The following is a 6,000-nucleotide window of genomic DNA, read 5'->3' on the forward strand; positions in this document are numbered from 1 at the left end:
CGCGCCGCCTGACTAACGTCAGGCGCGCTCGTACCCGGCCGCCGGGCGGAAGTTCGGGGACGTTGCCTAGCAACACCCCGACGCCTGGCCTCAGACTGAGGCTTGGGACGCTGCCCGGCAACGTCCCCCGCCGCGTCACACGCTGCCGCATCCGCCGTCCTTCCGGGTGCAGGGACTCCCGGACGGCGGCGTGCAACAGTACCCCCCCCCCCTTGAGGAAGGGTTAACAACCCTTTTCCACCAGGTTTATGTGGGAAATTTTGAAATAAAGCCCTTCTCAGGTTTGGCGAATGCAAGTCTCCATCGGAAACCCAAGACCTCTCTTCGGGACCGAATCCCCTCCAGTGTACCAGAAACTGCAACGAACCTCTCACTAGTCTGGAATCGAGAATTTTCTCCACACGGAATTCCTGTTGCCCGTGCACCATCACTGGGGCGGAGCCACTCCTCATCCTGCGAGGAAACTTTTGAGAGAAAACCACTGGCTTAAGAAGTGACGCATGGAAGGTACTCGCAATTCTGAGGGACTTAGGTAGAGCAAGACGAAATGCTACCAGATAAACCCTCCTGACAATCCGAAAAGGACCAATGAACCGAGGCCCCAACCTCGCCGAAGGTTGGTGAAGCTTTATATTACGGGTGGATAACCACACCCAGTCACCAACCTTAAAATGGCAAGGCCGTCTGGATTTGTCAGAAAATACCTTCTCTCTGAAAGCGGCTTCTTTAAGGGCCAAATGGACCTTCTTCCATATGACTCTGAGTCGAGAGGCAGCTGCTGAAGAAGACCCAGGGGCATCAGGTCCCAAAGAGTTAGCCCGTGGATGGAATCCGTACACTGCAAAAAAGGGCGAAGTTTTAGAGGACGAATGATGTGCGTTATTATACGCAAATTCGGCTAACGGCAGGAAACTGACCCAGTCATTTTGCAGTTTGGAAACAAAGACCCTCAAATACTGTTTGAGAGACTGATTGAGGCGCTCTGTCTGCCCATTGGCCTGTGGATGAAACGCAGAAGTAAGACTGGTCTTCACTTTTAAGGCTGAACAGAAGAGTCTCCAAAACTGTGCCACAAACTGTGGACCACGGTCGGACACAATATCACTGGGCAAACCATGCAATCGAAAAATGTGTTGTAGGAATAGAGTGGCCATCTCCTTAGCCGAGGGTAACTGTCTTAACGCCACAAAGTGTGCCATCTTAGAAAATCTATCGATGACGACCCAGATGACTTGACAATGGGAAGAGATCGGGAGACCAACAATAAAATCCATGGCCAAGTGAGACCAAGGCCTGCCGGGAACGGACAGAGGCAACAATTCTCCTAATGGCCGAGAACGTGGAACCTTTTGTCGGGCACAGTCCGGACAAGATAACACAAAGTCTTTGTTGTCCCTGGCCATCCCTGGCCACCAGACCACACGAGACAGAAGAGCAAGAGACTTATATACTCCTGGATGACCAGCAACCTTAGAGTCATGACACTCCGCCAGAACTCTGCGTCTTAAAGAAGGAGAAACAAACATCCTGTTCTCAGGTGTTTGGGCTGGAGCTTGTCCCTGGGCTTGACGCAGAAGACCCTCTAAGGTTTGACTCACTCCAGCATGAATACAGGACGTAGGAATGATGGGCCCCGACTTGACCCTATTTTCCTGTTGCGGAAGGAAACATCTGGAAAGAGCGTCAGCTCTGATGTTCTTTGATCCTGGTCTATATGAGATAATAAAATTAAATCGCATAAAGAAGAGAGCCCATCGAGCTTGGCGAGCATTCAGCCTTTTAGCCGATTCAATGTATTGCAAGTTCTTATGGTCGGTCAAGACAAGAATCTGATGGGCAGCTCCCTCCAACCACTGTCGCCATTCATCAAAGGCCCACTTGATGGCGAGCAACTCCCTATTGCCCACATCGTAATTGGACTCTGCCTGAGAGAACTTCCTAGACATGTAGGCACAAGGGTGGAACTGTAATGACTCAGGATCTCTTTGAGAAAGAACTGCCCCCGCCCCTTCTTCAGAGGCATCAACCTCCACAATAAAAGGCAGATCAGGGTTAGGATGTTTCAGGACTGGAGCCGAAATGAAGGCTTGCTTCAAGGTCCTAAAAGCCTGTTCTACTTGAGGATTCCATACAGATGGATCCGCCCCTTTTTTGGTCAAGGCCACCAATGGCGCTGCGATGGACGAAAAGGCATGGATAAAACGCCTATAATAATTGGCAAAGCCAAGGAACCGCTGGACTGCCTTTAAACTAGTGGGCCGGACCCAATCCACAACGGCTTGTAATTTCTTGGGGTCCATTTGGAACCCTCGGGAAGAGATTATGTATCCCAAAAATGATACCTGAGTCACCTCAAATTCACATTTTTCAAGCTTCGCGAATAACTGATTTTCCCGCAGTTTCTGCAGAACCTGCCGTACTTGTACTCTATGTGACTCTAAGTCCCGGGAAAAAATTAAAATATCGTCTAAATAGACAACTACACACTTGCCCAAGAACTCCCGAAGGACGTCGTTGATAAAGTCCTGAAAGACGGCTGGGGCATTGGAAAGGCCAAAAGGCATTACCAGATACTCGTAGTGCTCGGTCTGAGTACTGAACGCCGTCTTCCATTCATCCCCTTCCTTGATTCTTATGAGGTTATAAGCACCCCTCAGATCAATTTTGGAAAATATGGTGGCAGATCGTAATTGGTCAAACAGAACCGTAATCAAAGGAAGGGGGTAGGTGTTCTTTACCGTAATTTTGTTGAGGGCACGGAAATCAATGCAAGGTCTTAACGAACCATCTTTCTTAGCCACAAAAAAGAAACCGGCACTGAGAGGAGACTTAGATGGCCGAATGAAGCCTTTAGCAAGACTCTCTTGAATGTAATCATCCATTGCTTTAGTCTCTGGAATGGACAGGGCGTATAACCTGCTCTTGGGTAACGGAGCATTGGGAACTAATTGGATGGCACAATCGTACGGACGATGCGGAGGCAAGCTATCGGCCTTGCCTTTTGAAAAAACATCTAAAAAATCACGGTAAGGCGAGGGAACCCCCACAACAGAGATGGAGGTTAACGGGAGAGACCTTTGGAAACAATGTTGCTGACAGTTGGAGCTCCAATGAGCAATCTCTCCCCGGCTCCAATCAATAACGGGATTGTGTTTCCTCAACCAGGGAAAACCCAATACAATGGTCACGGAAGGGCATGAAGTTAAGAGGAAGGTGATCTCCTCCTGGTGAAAAAGACCAATGGTCATTCGCACGGGAGGAGTCTGGAAGGAGACGGCTCCATTGGAGAGCACACCCCCATCTAAACCCCGTAACGTGATGGGTATGGGGAGCTTGAGTTGGGGAATACCCAAACTCTGGGCGACGGCAAAGTCCAAAAAGTTACCTGCCGCGCCGCTGTCAACAAACACGGACCCAGAGAACGTATCTTCCAGAAAGGCAACACACCCCGGTACTAATAAAGAATCTAGAGAGGAAAAAAGCTGAAGGCCAAAGTGAACCCTCTCTCCGTTCACTTGGCCCGACCTTTTACTGGCCTATTGGGGCAGTTTCTCAGGATATGTCCTTTACACCCACAATATAGGCAAAGTCCTGAGCTAAGTCGGCGGGCCCTCTCCTCCGGGGAAATGCGAGCTGCACCTAATTGCATAGGTTCCTCGCTTTCCTCAGGAGCCACAGGAACATAGGAAACCACCCGAGCAAACGACCCTCGTTCAGACCTCCGCTCACGGAGACGACGGTCAATCTTAATGGACAATTCCATTAATTTATCCAGAGATTTTGGTGCCGGATATTGAATAAGGCAATCTTTAATTTCGTCAGCCAGACCACAGCGAAACTGACTGCGTAAAGCCGGATCGTTCCATCCGCAATCATTAGCCCATCGGCGGAACTCAGTACAATAAGCTTCTGCTGGATCTCTTCCCTGCTTAAGGGCTCTCAGATGAGTCTCAGCTGAGGCTTCACGATCGGGATCATCATACAATAACCCTAGAGAGCTGAAGAAATTGTCCAGCGCCTAGCAACGCCCTGACGCCTGGCCTCAGACTGAGGCTTGGGACGCTGCCCGGCAACGTCCCCCGCCGCGTCACACGCTGCCGCATCCGCCGTCCGTCCGGGTGCAGGGACTCCCGGACGGCGGCGTGCAACACTGACTGCCCCGGCGGAGACGAGGGACAGTCCCAAAAAAAGGGACTGTTTCGCAAAAATCTGGTCAGTTGAGCGGTAGTCAATCTGTGAATGTATGCTGCACTTTACTGAATAGCTTGTAACATGCAGTATAGACTCGGGATAGACTCCAGGGGGTGAATGCCGGCACATGCGAGTTCCTGGTGAATAGCCTAATTAATGCATTGGGGCAATCATTTAATATGCAAAAACAACAACTTGGATTTTCTATATCAATAAACATTGGACACAGTCGCCGGGAACTTGCCGACGTCTGCAAATCAGGGATTATTTGTAGCCTTTTAATGTTAATGTTGTTATTTTATATAGGCATAGTTTATGCCACCTGCTGTGTGGGTGGATGGTGGTATGTTGTTTATCATGTTTAATCAATTAAAGCATGACTTCCATGCGTATACCAGTAATTATAACAAACATATACAATAAATATGTATAAGTACAGTATATATGAATATATATCTATAAATGAATAATGTAGTAAGTTATTTTCTTATATCCAAAGGTTCATTTGACTTTTATTAGGTATTATGAAGCATACATTATTCATTGCTGTTATTATAGATCTTACATACATTATAATTACTGTCACATTGGGATGGGCGCATCCACTTCACACTGTACATTACAGGTTTACAGATCCTCTGTGCATGTAAATATTTTGATCTGGAACAATAGGAACCAGAAGATGGGGCGCCATTGTCTGACGGATCTGTTGCACCCAGCGCGGGTGTAAGTCCCTACAATAATGATGACAGCTGTGGCTGGTGATAGAAAGCTGATGTGTGGGCTGGCTATCTGCATGTAGACGCACAGACAGGTAACAACAAGCCTGTGCATCAGACCCCTATGTGCTGTGCTATGTTATATAATTAACATAGGAAAGGCTACTAATTGTACACTTATACCCCTTTTACACCAAAATCCCAGATCTGACCCGGTATTTGGAACACGGTTCCAAGCCAGGTCGGGTTGTGGATGCAAGATTGCTCTCCCTCCTACATCATGCACATAGCGGATATTGCATCTGCCCAGCTCACAGCAGCGTGTGATGTATGGGGGAAAGAGGCAGCTGCTGCGAACAGGTACAACATGGACCCCCCCACCAGGCCCCTCCAGCACACATGGGCCCAGGAAATCTGTACCTACATCCCAACGCCCCTGCCAAGGCCCTATCTGTGTGCATGATTTCCCTACATTTGCTTTGGATTCCTCCCATATCTTCAAAGACATACGGGAAGTATAATTTGGTTCTTACAACAATGAACTCTAGAGTATATGGGTGTCCACGCGGTAGGAATATCAAGTGTAATCACCACTATGACAGAGCGGCCAAATATTCTCCGTAATGCTGCGAAATATCTATGCGCTATTTAAATAACTGGTCATTAATACATATTTTTATACTCCTAGACCTAGACTGAGATATCTGAATCATTGAGTGACCCTCGCATACACCCTGCCACGGCCGACTATTATCTGAAACCAATTTCTACATATTTGTTATGTCAACATAAAACAAACAAACAAACATATGGTCATGTGATTTTGGATGTCCTGGTTAGTATGATTTAATTAATCAAGGAAGGAACAGGAAGGAACTGTTGCAATTAGGTTTTCTATCCTCTCCCCAGAGCTACAGTATATGGGCAGGTCCAGTATTGTACATCCTTTATGTCTCAATTTTTTGTATATTGTTAGGTTCGTCTCCAACATCCCACCAAAGGCTATGGAAAGTTGGAGTCCGTTTCATAGATGTAACTGTACGCTTGAACATAATTGCAAGGAGCTTATAGTTATTGGCTATTAAGCTGC

The sequence above is a fragment of the Crinia signifera genome, chromosome 1 (assembly GCF_055691185.1).
Source record: "Crinia signifera chromosome 1, ASM5569118v1, whole genome shotgun sequence".
Lineage (NCBI taxonomy): Eukaryota > Metazoa > Chordata > Amphibia > Anura > Myobatrachidae > Crinia > Crinia signifera.